Source organism: Leptonotus elevatus, chromosome 2, assembly GCF_054856555.1.
Source record: "Leptonotus elevatus isolate MCC_2025b chromosome 2, RoL_Lele_1.0, whole genome shotgun sequence".
Classification (NCBI taxonomy): Eukaryota; Metazoa; Chordata; class Actinopteri; order Syngnathiformes; family Syngnathidae; genus Leptonotus; species Leptonotus elevatus.
Genome location: NC_141240.1, coordinates 35,651,779 through 35,665,298, shown reverse-complemented (window position 1 = coordinate 35,665,298; position 13,520 = coordinate 35,651,779). Strand labels below are relative to the sequence as shown.

Below are 13,520 nucleotides of genomic sequence, written 5' to 3'. Positions count from 1 at the left end.
TAAAAAGAGAATAAGCCATTATCACATACAAATTTTAGGATAGTTTTGCAATAACGAGGTTCAGGTTTAAATATTTGACACCATATCTTCCTCTGAATAAATAAGTCCAGAGGTTCTTAACCTGGGTTCAATCGAACCCTGCTCATTAGTTGACTTGTGGTTGTTGTGATGGTATGTTGTGTGATTTCTTTATTATTGCAATACTATCATACTATGTTGAGCAAAAAAATAAATAAAGTAGTCGGACAAATATGTGCAATATGAATTAACATGCATAATAACAATGTGTGGCGTTCCACAAGGTTACACTTTGAGACCTCTGCTGTTTTTATTGTATCTGCTGCCCCTGCGTTCAATCTTAAGAAAACCGTGATGGTTGTTTTAAAGTGCTCTATAAATAGAGAGTCAGCATCCTAACGGCATGAAATGCCAAGTTGACCAAATCTAGTCCACCACAACTAGCTACCTAGCAAAACTAAATGAACATTTCCTTAAACTGCATGCTGATGAGGAATACAAGAACACAAAACTTTCTGAATTCAAAGTGAAAAGAGCCTGACTCGATGAAAAGGCAACTCGCCCTGTTCATTTTGTTCACCAGTACCAATACCTGTGTCTTTAGTTAAAAAAAAAAGAAAAAAAGAAATAATTTTTCAATAACGAAAGGTTCGGTTGAATGTGCACAGGATATAGGTGGCATTCAGTATCTCCAACAAGGTTAAGAACCACAGAATAAGTCGCTTCTGTTTACAGCTGCCTCTACTTTGTGTGATGCAAAGACCAGTTCAAAGGGTGAGTGTACTTGTTGGTACCACTGAAGATTCTGTGCCTGGGGGAGTGGGAATTTAGGCCCTTAATCCAAACATTCATCTCAATTAAATTCGTTTGAAATTGACTCAGTCGAAAAAGCGGTTAGGAAAAGCCTTGATGAAATGGCGGTGACGCGACTTAGGAGGCTGAGCGGTTCTCTTGCAATTAAAAGATTGCTGGTTTGATCCTCCACTGACTTCAAGTGTCAAAATGTCTCCAAGCCGCACACTGAATCACCTAATTGCTTCTCATGCTGTGTCATTAGTCTGTGAATGAGCTGTAGCTACAGTGGGATCATCATCATCATCAGTGTGTGCACGCTCATGTGACAGAGGCCTCGGTGATGGTGCTGAATTCAAATCACCACCAATACATCCAGCTGACAATATCAAATGCAAATCAACCACATTGGGAATGCAGACCATTTCATCTTTTGGAACACACAGGAGAGAGATGCAGCTGAAGTGGTCAGTGTTGACAAAGAACAGCGGATATGCCATCACAATTATTAGCCAAATCACCAGATACAATTCACGCTCAGTGAGGGGAGGATGTCTTTGTATGAGTGTGATCCATTTTCCAATTTCAACCCCTAATCAATTATGTCCACAAATTTGCATTTGAATATGCTTTTCCATTACTGCAGACTGCCTCTACAAGCACGCAGCGGTACATTCGGTACGGTTCATTATCATTTAAGGTAATTTTCCTGTACTAAGAACTTGCAGCTGTGACTGAAATTCTTAAAGCATGAGTTTGAAATTTTCTAAAAAATAAAAACACCTTTTGTCATTAAGTTAAAACTGTCAGCAATACCTGACAGTTGTAGCTGCAGCTCGACTGCAGTGCAGATTATTTGAAACATCACTGGATTTTGTGATTATTTTTTCACATAGACCGTTACTGCAGAGCAATAAGTAAGAGCCAGAAGTAAAGAGTGCAGAAAACACAGAATGTATCCAAAGTGTGGTGATCAGTTCATACTAATAAAATGAGCTAAAGCGCATTTTGTCAATTGCAAGGCAAAACTGTCTTAAATTGCACAGCTGCATGTCGGCAGTTAGTAAACATTGGTAGACAACAAAATAAGCACAAATTCACATGCTACCTGCCGTTTGCCACATCGAACGTGGAGTTACACCTCATAGTCTGTGTGAGTCATAAGTCAACTCATAAATTCAAGTTAAAGTAATGTTTACACCCCTATGCCTGAAAACAATGTTATTCAAACACTCGTGCAAACAAAGTGCTCACTACTAATATTTTAAAACTTAAAGGTGTTATTGCATATTACTAACCTGTGGCAAGAATTGGAAAGACACACGTTGAGCTGCTATCATCTGAGAAGGAAAGTTTATTCCTTCTTTGTGCTGTGTAGGTCATGTTTGTAAAAATGATTGAAGACAGTTTAACTTGGAGGAGAAAGCATATTAAAAACAACTGATTTCAAGTCTCTACACTAGCAGTTTTAACATGGCAATCTCCTCCTATAAAAGGTACAATGACGAGCTTTTTTGATGCGTGTAAAATGGCATACAAACAAAGAATCTGATATCTATCTCTCCACAGTTCAACAACTGTAGACATTATTGTGGTCATAACCTACGCTGCTGGTTCTGTATTTACCGACATGTATGCAGTTATAAACTCACGCTGCCACACATACTCTAGTTGTGTTAATGTGACTCCAGCAGCTGGGGGCAGCAGATGTTACATGGTGGTAGCGGAATGTCAAACCATTCAGTCTTGTCTCAGTTGCTTACGCAGACAGGTTTGGCACTGTCAGGGCCAGCCAGTAAACCTGCTCAACTCTGATGCTAATTAATACTGAGGGAAGAGAAGTACTGTATGGCAACACTGGCTAAGACCATCAAAATTGCAAGATTGTTCTCTTAGCAGTGTTGGGCAAATTAATATTTGTAACTTCAGGTTACTAAGTAGTAGCCCATTCTGGTTTACAGCTCACGACAACATCATTTAACAACATGTTCAATATGTAGTCTTCACAATGTAAAATTCACATTTTGACTATTTAAAACACAGCCTGAGGCAGAAAGTATATTCAAGACTGGTAGGTCACCTAGCCAACATCTTTGGCTAACCTTTCTGTTGTGTCCCTGTGAACATTTTACATACAAAATAAACTACTTGAGGTTCACATGAAGCTGAAAGTGAGCACCAAGGGGAAGTATACAGAGCCACGTACACTTTTGTCACACTCGTTGAAGTTTGCTCACTGGAGTTAATATGCAAGATTTGCGATTGGCATTAAATGATAAGACTTACCTGAAGAAGAGCCTGCTGTCAATGTCATCAATGCCATCTGCCATTTCAAAGATACTGGTAAATAAATTGTGACAGGTCTGCGTGTGAGTCCGTTTTATTGGTCCATGTCAGACTGCTGCTGCTTAAGTGCTTGGATTTTTGGCACGTAAACACCGCGCACTGCTCAGCTTTTATATGGACTCCATTAGTCACCAAAGTTTCATTAAATTGGAGGGGTTACCTTCCTTGCATGAAAAAGTTTTACTACACCTGTTGCACTCCCAAAAACATCCTTGTTCGGTGAAAAATGAATCTAAACATTCAACTTTTTATGGGAGGGTTTTGGCATCGCGCATGATTTCTACTGCAGTGCACAGCAAGTCATGCAAGTTGACACCAGAAGAGCAAAGGGGCATTGCAACAATAAAACTCAGGCACCAAAATGTTCGTTTTCATTCGGTCTGGTTACTACCGCTTTACTGGTGCCGTACTGGTACAGACTTTCGCCAACCCTGATACAAAATGTTTGTACTATATTATTTTTGGCTTGATGGCGGTTGGCTGGCTGGTGTCTCAGCACAAAGCTAAGTATGCGTGTGCACTGACAAGCTTGTTAATATTCACACAGCGGACGCAGAGAGAGATGAGACTGAGCCAGGAAGCTGATAATGATTACATTGTCTTAGAGTCCACTTTCTGTCAGGTTTTTCCAGTACAGCAGATACATTTGTCAGCTTGTAATATATGAATTTTGCGCATGTCTTAAAAATGTGATTTCTCAACTTCTGATTTGAGGGGGCAAGACATTCATTTGAGGGAGCGGTGCCCCCTCTTGCCCCTGTGTGTAGCCAGCCCCAACAGAAGCCACTGATCGATATGAGTCTCCTCAGACAGAAGTTAAGTAAAACAAAACACTGAGAAAGAACTGAATTAATCATTTCCTGTCCCATGAAAGAGTCATGCCCCTACCACTTGTCCAGACTGCGCGGGGGGGGTGGGGGTCGCAACGCAAAATTCATTTTTCATTCCAATGTGTCATTTTCCCTACCCACTGTGAACAGAGCGGTCAGTTTCACCACACGTAACATTTCATCAAATGCCTCACATGTGGCACAAACCATCGGCGCAAGCCGCTGGCGAGAGCAGCTCCTGCGTGGAGTGAAAAGGGCCACACATTTTCCTTCAAGTGAGGCTGATTGGCCTGGATCCTTGTGAGCAATGGCTCATTTTGCAGCAAATTTTTACATGTTGCATAATTCCAGAAAAGTGAAGGAGATGGCGGCTGAGAGTTGATGACAAAGCGGTCATCGAGATATTGAGCTGCTTTGGAAAAATCAAAACAGCTGGGGCTTAGTACACCTGTTTTAATGTTCATTGAGATGCACATCACATTTGGTGCTACTTTAAGACACCGGCATGCACAAAAACGTTATTAGTCAACGCTGTGGGTGTTACCATGTTACCGTCCAAGGACATGTCTCAGCAGAAACAACCTAGGCTTCATGCGTTCTACTCTTTCCCCATCATTGATCCACACTAGAGAAAGGTAACACTTGAACGGGTTCATTGTGAGTGTTGGCAGCTTCTATCAATACTGTGAGACAACCCAATGTGGAATAAATGCAAACCGTTCTGTAATCATTTCCTTTTTTTTTTTTTACTATGTAATGTAAACATTTATTACCACTCCATGAAAAATACAGCAAAAGCTTAAAACACTCAAGAAGCCTGGCAAAAAAGGCAGTGTTTATTGTTTGCGCGTACAAATTAAACTGAGATGCACATCACATTTGGTGCTACTTTAAGACACCGGCATGCACAAAAAAGTTATTAGTCGACGCTGTGGGTATTACCATGTTACCGTCCAAGGACATGTCTCAGCAGAAACAACCTAGGCTTCATGCGTTCTACTCTTTCCCCATCATTGATCCACACTAGAGAAAGTAAACACTTGAACGGGTTCATTGTGGGTGTTGGCAGCTTCTATCAATACTGTGAGACAACCCAATGTGGAATAAATGCAAACCGTTCTGTAATCATTTCCTTTTTTTTTTTTTTTTACTATGTAATGTAAACATTTATTACCACTCCATGAAAAATACAGCAGAAGCTTAAAACACTCAAGAAGCCTGGCAAAAAAGGCAGTGTTTATTGTTTGCGCGTACAAATTAAACTTGAAAGCATCTCATGTAATTTTAAAGCAGGTTGTTATGCAAGAACAATACCCCCTTTCAAACATCCTTTCTTCACATTTGTTTTATGATGCACTTGGCTTTGTTCAAAACATCTTTGTACCATCTGGGTCAGTTAGATGAATGGTCTGAAGAAGTGTTAGATTTTTGCCATTCCTGCAGTTTCTCAGTTTTTTTTTTTTTTTTTTGGTTAAGAGTCACCAGAGCAGGATGTGGAGGATTGTCACATACCGGTTTGATATGCCCACCCTTCACCAGCCTGGTTTCAGTCCAGAGGACACAGGTCTTATAAATCGTGATAGAGTTTTACTGTTTTCGCGCCGGAACAATAAGATGCTGGCTTTGCTGATAATGACTGCCTTTTGCTTTGGGATGCAGTCAAGGTTTTGTGTATTTGACAACTCCTTTGTGAGCATCTCCACTGTTATAATTGTGTAGTCATCACTGTCAACATGGGTCTGAGCTGTTTCTCTGGCCTCCATATGCAACATCATGTCAACACACCTTGAACAGCAGGTGAAAATGTGGAGGAATGAGAGAATGAGTTTTGGGCTGCACACTAGAGTGACTGCATTTACATGCAGGCAATAACCCTTTTGAAACCCTTGGCAATATTTGGGTTTTGTAAGGCCATGTAAACAGGCGCAATAACCCAAATATGCTCTTATTCGGGTTGTTAAAAAACCCGAACAAGACTGCTGGGTTACTCCTTTAATCACCAGAATTCTTGCTCATATAAACACATTTGCAGCTTCATTGATTACATAGCACCTAATGCCAACTGTATTTCAAATAAGTAATAATCATAATGAGGAGTCAAACCTAGAATCTTCTGAATGAGTTTTGGGCCGTAGACTGAGTGCGAGTGGAAAGTGTGTGCTTTCTACAATGGCCAGCTACGAGAGCCTCTTACCAGACTGGACAAAGAAGGTTGCGGGGTTCTTGGCAGAAATCTCCAATGACTTTGGTTGAGTTGAATCCTCTTGGGCTAAAAGCCTTTGCTTAGTGGACCATCATCAAATAAAAGACTGGCCACTACAAAACAGGACAATCTGAATCACCCATGTGTACACAAATCAAAATTAATTCCTAACTAAAGAACACTAAATGCATTTAAAATAGAAAATAGGTTATTTTTGTTTCATTAATATTGTACAATATAACTCTGACATTTCAATTTTCTTTAGCAAAAGGCTATAAGGTGCTGTATGAAAATGCTACAGTTGTGCAAAATTAGCAATAGCAGCATTGAATTAATAAATAAGGTACATAAAAAATGCGCAGTAGGTAAAGTACCTTAAATTAAACTACATTCAAATGTCAAAAAGTAGCTCCGTTACTTCATTCAAATGTGCTCACGGTCAATCATCCAAAGTGGCCGAGTGGTCCATAGGGTGCACAAATCCAACAAGGCATCAGAAGTGTTGGCTATGAAGCTTGATTTTCTGTTGAAGTGCAATTAACAGAAAATAGTTTAGAATTCATCATCAGTATATCATGTCGTTAAAAGTTCTAGCAATGGTAGCGTTTTTTTTTTTTATTTTAGCAAAAGGCTATAATGTGCTGTATGAAAATGCTACAGTTGTGCAAAATTATCGATCAATGCTTTTGACTAAATAAGGTACACAAAACATGCGCAGTAGGTAAAGTACCTTCAATTAAACTACATTCAAATGTCAAAAAGTAGCAGTTTCATTGCCTTAAGTGCAATCAACAGAAAACGGTTTCTAATTCATCATCAGTATTGTACAACGTAAATCGTAGACATGTCAACTCGTTTAGCAAAAGGATATCATGTTCTTTATCAAAGTGCTAGCAATGGCAGCATTAAATCAATATGAACGATGTATTTTAGCAAACATGGTACATAAAACATGTAGTAAGTAATCTACATTCAATTTAACTACGTTCAAATGTCAAAAAGTAGCAGCTTCATTGATTAAAGTGCAATCAATGCCAACTATTTAAAAAAAAGCAATAATTATAATGAGGAGTCAAACCTAGAATGAGTTTTGGGCCGCAAACTAGAGTGCGAGTGGAGAGCGTATGCCTTGTACAAAGGCTGGCTACGAGAGCCTCTTACCAGACTGGACAAAGAAGGTTGCGGGGTTCCTGGCAGAAATCTCCAATGGCTTGGGTTGAGTTGAATCCTTTTGGGCTAAAAGCCTTTGCTTAGGGGACCATCATTAAATAAAAGCGTGGCCACTATAAAACGGGACCTTCTAAATCACCCATGTGTACACAAGTCAAAATTCATTCCTAACTAAGGAACAGTAATTGCATTTTAAATACAAAATAGGTTCTATTTCATCATTAATATTGTACAATATAACTGACTTTTCAATTTTTTTTTAGCAAAAGGCTATAAGGCGCTGTATGAAAATGCTACAGTTGTGCAAAATTAGCAATAGCAGTATTGAATTAATAAATACGATCAATGCATTTGACTAAATAAGGTACATAATACATGCGCAGTAGGTAAAGTACATTCAAATGTCAAAAAGTAGCTCCGTCACTTCATTCAAATGTACTCACGGTCAATCATCCAAAGTGGCCCAGTTCGCCATAGGGTGAACAAATCCAACAAGGCATCAGAAGTGTTGGCTATGAAGCTTGATTTTCTGTTGAAGTGCAATTAACAGAAAATAGTTTAGAATTCATCATCAGTATTGTAAAACATAGACATGTCAACTTGTTTGGCAAAAGTATTTCATGTCGTTAAAAGTTCTAGCAATGGTAGCGTTTTTTATTTTTTTTATTTTAGCAAAAGGCTATAATGTGCTGTATGAAAATGCTACAGTTGTGCAAAATTATCAATCAATGCATTTGACTAAATAAGGTACACAAAACATGCGCAGTAGGTAAAGTACATTCAAATGTCAAAAAGTAGCAGTTTCATTGCCTTAAGTGCAATCAACAGAAAACGGTTTCTAATTCATCATCAGTATTGTACAACGTAAATCGTAGACATGTCAACTCGTTTAGCAAAAGGATATCATGTTCTTTATCAAAGTGCTAGCAATGGCAGCATTAAATCAATATGAACGATGTATTTTAGCAAACATGGTACACAAAACATGTAGTAAGTAATCTACATTCAATTTAGCTACGTTCAAACGTCAAAAAGTAGCAGCTGCATTGATTAAAGTGCAATCAATGCCAACTATTTCAAAAAAAGCAATAATCATAATGAGGAGTCAAACCTAGAATGAGTTTTGGGCCACAAACTAGAGTGCGAGTGGAGAGAGTATGCCTTGTACAAAGGCTGGCTACGAGAGCCTCTTACCAGACTGGACAAAGAAGGTTGCGGGGTTCCTGGCAGAAATCTCCAATGGCTTGGGTTGAGTTGAATCCTTTCGGGCTAAAAGCCTTTGCTTAGGGGACCATCATTAAATAAAAGCTTGGCCACTATAAAACGGGACCTTCTAAATCACCCATGTGTACACAAGTCAAAATTCATTCCTAACCAAGTAACACTAATTGCATTTTAAATACAAAATAGGTTCTATTTTATCATTAATATTGTACAATATAACTGACATTTCAATTTTTTTTTTGCAAAAGGCTATAAGGCGCTGTATGAAAATGCTACAGTTGTGCAAAATTAGCAATAGCAGTATTGAATTAATAAATACGATCAATGCATTTGACTAAATAAGGTACATAATACATGCGCAGTAGGTAAAGTACATTCAAATGTCAAAAAGTAGCTCTGTCACTTCATTCAAATGTACTCACAGTCAATCATCCAAAGTGGCTGAGTGCTCCATAGGGTGAACAAATCCAACAAGGCATCAGAAGTGTTGGCTATGAAGCTTGATTTTCTGTTGAAGTGCAATTAACAGAAAATAGTTTAGAATTCATCATCAGTATTGTAAAACGTAAAACATAGACATGTCAACTTGTTTGGCAAAAGTATTTCATGTCGTTAAAAGTTCTAGCAATGGTTGCGTTTTTCTTTTTTTTTTTTAGCAAAAGGCTATAATGTGCTGTATGAAAATGCTACAGTTGTGCAAAATTATCAATCAATGCATTTGACTACATAAAGGTACATAAAACACATGCAGTAGGTAAAGTACCTTAAATTACATTCAACATACATACATGCAACTACATTCAAATGTCAAAAAGTAGCAGTTTAATTGCCTAAAGTTCAATCAACAGAAAATAGTTTCTAATTCATCATCAGTATTGTACAACGTAAATCGTAGACATGTCAACTTGTTTAGCAAAAGAATATCATGTCATCTATCAAAGTGCTAGCAATGGCAGCATTAAATCAATATGATCAATGTATTTTAGCAAATAAGGTACATAAAACATCAAGTAAGTAAGCTACCTTCAAACGTCAAAAAGTAGCAGCTTCATTGATTAAAGTGCAACCAATGCCAACTATTTCAAAAAAGCAATAATCATAAGGAGTCAAACCTTGAATCTTCTGAATGAGCTTTGGGCCGCAGAGTGCGAGTGGGGAGCGTGTGCCGTGTAAAAAGGCTGGCTGTGAGAGCCTCTTCAGACTGGACAAAGAAGGTTGTGGGGTTCCTGGCAGAACTCTCCAATGGCTTGGGTCGAGTTGAATCCTCTTCGGCTAAAAAAACCTTTTCATAGTGGCCCATCATCAAAAATAAAAGCCTGGCCACTACAAAACAGGACCATCTGTACCCATGTGTACACAAGTCAAAATTAATTTCTAACTAAGGAACACTAATTGCATTTTAAATAGAAAATTTAACTCACCTTTGTTGCCAGTGGTGTAGCTATTAATAGCCATAATTTAAGGGAATAATAAATTTACATTGTTGTATAAGCCGCACACGACTACGTTTCATTGTGTCATTTCTTCAGTGTTATCTCAAGAAAAATAATTAAATATCTGCAGAAATGTGAGATACTGTACCTAAGTGTAATTCTGCTCTTTCCTTGAGACCTCATGTCCTGTATGACAAGCGTCATCTTACTCGTATGTAGACAGACAAAACTGGTGCACTTTTTAGTGCGTTGTCACGTTGTTAAAAAATGCTTTCTCACAAGCGTGTCACATGAAGCAGTATGATATTCTGCATTACATTCAGACCAAAACACCTCAAATCAGGCTCACATGTCAAAGTTGTGAGACAATTTCAAATTTTCATAGCTACTGGGTGTGTAATTAATTTTCCAACATGGTTCTGAACCTTGTTGGCGGTACTAAACCCCACTAGTTTACGCTATAATTTATTGAGCAACGCCATTGTTTTCTTAAGATGAAAACAGCAGAGGCCCCATAATTGAACCCTGTGGCACAGCATACATTCCGTTACGCATGTGAATTCAATTCATTTTGCACATATTCATCAGGTCACTTGCTCTTTTTTTTCCTTCTTCAACATAGTATCAAAAATCACACGGCATGACATCACAACAGCTACAAGTCTACTACTGTGAGCACTAAATTCACTAAAGCACATATAGGCCAAGCAAGTAGAGTGTTTGTCTTGACCTCCGTTGAACCCCTGAGATTGACTCATGTAGCCAATATTTGCTGCATATCATAGAACAAAAGTAACAAAAGTAGTAGTAGGCTAGGTGTCAGAAGTCTAAGATTCAGCTCAGGGAGAGTGGAGGCAGAAACTAGAATTTGCTTTTGGAAGTTACACCATGTGTGTACAATACAAATATACACTTATGTACAGAGGACACAATGAATGGCCATTCATTGCAAATAATAAAAGTTCTCAATGAGTATTTCCCATACAAAAAGAACAAAATATTTATCTGAGGCACAGATTGAAATGTCTAATTGATAATAAATGCCAACATCTTGAGATGTGGAGATCATTTGTTGGCAATCACACATTCCAGTTCACTTGAGCTAAAATGAATCAAAGTTTATGCAACCCATAGGATGGTGGTTTGATTGTCCAGATGAGGTGTGTATGAGTGAATGTGGGAAACTGAGAAAATTAGTTCAGGGGTTGCAGACTGTAGTGCAAGCGGTGAAAGTGTGCAGGGTCGGCTACAAGAGCCTCCTACCTATCAGCCCGAACAGAGCAGGTTGTAGGAGTTCCTGGCAGGAATCTCCAATGGCTTAGGCTGGGTTCAATCTTCTGCGTTGAATCTTTCTGGGCTTAGCTCACCATCACTTCAAAGCCTGGCCTGTGTGGAACAGGACCATCTCAATACTCTTTGTGTACACAATCGCATAAATAACACTAATTGCATTATAAATAGAAAAAAGTTCTAATCAATCAGTATTGTACAATATAAATCTATTAGAGATGTCAATTAATTTATCAAAAAACTTATCTTCTATATGAAAGTGTTAAAGTTGTGCAAAATTAGCAATAGCAGCATTAAACTAATTTAATCCATAAGAACAATGCATTCTAATAAAGATGCATAATGCATACACAGTTCAAATACATTCAAGTGTCAAAAACAGCTTCATTGAGTAAAGTGGTTCAGTGTTCATTATATTTCAAACAATCAAAGCTGGCCAAAACGCCATATGATATAATGCATAAAATAATTAGTAAGAGAGAATAATCAATACCAATCACTTCACTGATTATTTTATACAACCATTTGAGAACCATGCCAAAGCAATTACAACTGGACCCATTTAAAACCATAGGAAAGGCTAATGCTAAAACATAACTCACCAACTCGACTTTTCTTAATAGATACGATAGTCCAACGACGCAATCCTGGCAGCGGGCTCTACAAGTTAACCAGTGGGCATGTAAGTATTCAGGCCATAGAAGTAATGTTTAAGATGGAAACTTTATAAAAAAAAAAAGAATAAAAACGAAATAAAATAAAAAATATAAAAAAAAACACCTCGAGCAGCAACAAACATTTCACCTCGTGTTCCCTGGCTACTTCCGTACTCCTGCCACCGGCGGCTTTTATTGGTAAATGCCGTCACATGACTGAACGCGGCAGAATGTGCCAAAGATCATAGAGAGTCAAGAGGCTAGGTTTTGTACCCACGTTAGACCTACCCAACCCCTGTGGTTTCATCGAACCTATGTTAAGAACCACTGCCGTAAAAGCATATGCTAACCCCAGAGTGGTAGTAAAAACAAAAAGCTTAATCCTGATGACACCGCCCGTGAATGTAATCATAACGGATTGTGACAGAATGAACTAGGGTTTCGAATCGTCCTTTGAAATACGGAATCGTCCCGCACTAAGTAAGAACGCATTCCGTATGGAGTTGTCAAGGGACGCACTTTGTCCCGTAATACAGTGAGAGTAAAAAATTGTCTGTAAAATGTCAATGGAATTAATGAACAAGAGTGCCCTTTATGTGACAACTTACGGTAATGTTCCAAGGACCTCGTGCTCTGTGACCAATGAGCTGACAGCATATTCATTCGTATGACGTAACGTTGCTCGCAGAAGTACATAGAAGAGCCGCAATGAGGGCTCCAGGTGACGGGGTGGTCCCGTCACTTTGCCTAAGATACAGGTTCAGGTTGGCGTGGGTTCGCCGCGCCGTATTTCCGCTTCCTGTTTTACGTCCTCCGTTCATCATTCAGTTCGCAGCGTGCAGTAGTAAATGACATGACGTGAGTTTCCATTCTGATTCGTTCCAATTTTAATTCATACGTTCTTATCTGTGCTTAGTCAGAAACTATGAGTGTTAATGTCTCTTATATGTTCGTTTTTTTGGCTGATGTTTGCATTTTGTTTTCAGTAGTTGATAGCTAAACTGCTAGTGTGTGGCTGTTTGTAACATGCAAATATGAGTATTGTAGACCAACAATATAGTAAGTTTTCATCCAAAACAGCCTGTAAATATTTATAGATTTGAGTTTATTGGCATTAGGAGTGTAATTTGCTTTTGAATGATGGAAGCACTCAGATATAGTTGCCTTTAATGTAATTGTTTTCTTGCTTTTATTTCTCCGAATACTGTAAATCTGCTCATGTAAATAAGGCTGCATTTTGAGTTGATTAAATGGTTGAGTTCAACTGAAGACTTGCATTCTCCCTTACTAGAGCGCCCTGTGGTGGTTAATCAATCCTAAATAACCAGTTCACAGGTTGAATCCTCAACAGCATGCAAAGAATGATTGTTTAACCCTCTGATCAAGGTTAATATGGAAATGTGCAATGAATGTCAGCGTTGTATGGAAAACCTATATTTTTGGGGTGTTATAAAAAGTAAAAAGTATGTTAAAATAGATAATACATAAACGTAATCAATGATAAATTATAGATACATTGCCTTGCACTGATAAGTTAAAACAGGTATGTCTAAATTTT

The 13,520-nt window shown here is 38.4% G+C and overlaps 1 long non-coding RNA gene across 1 annotated transcript in view; it reads right to left on the bottom strand.

Annotated features, from left to right (window-relative positions):
* Positions 1–12,431, bottom strand: part of LOC147179797 (uncharacterized) — a 14,955-nt gene extending 2,524 nt beyond the window's left edge. Inside the window, exons 1-2 of the long non-coding RNA XR_015094106.1 lie at positions 11,909–12,431; positions 11,280–11,402 (exon numbers count right to left, since the gene is read on the bottom strand). This is a non-coding gene — a long non-coding RNA (uncharacterized LOC147179797). The remainder of the gene's footprint in view (positions 1–11,279; positions 11,403–11,908) is intronic.
* Between the last annotated feature and the right edge of the window lie 1,089 nt (positions 12,432–13,520).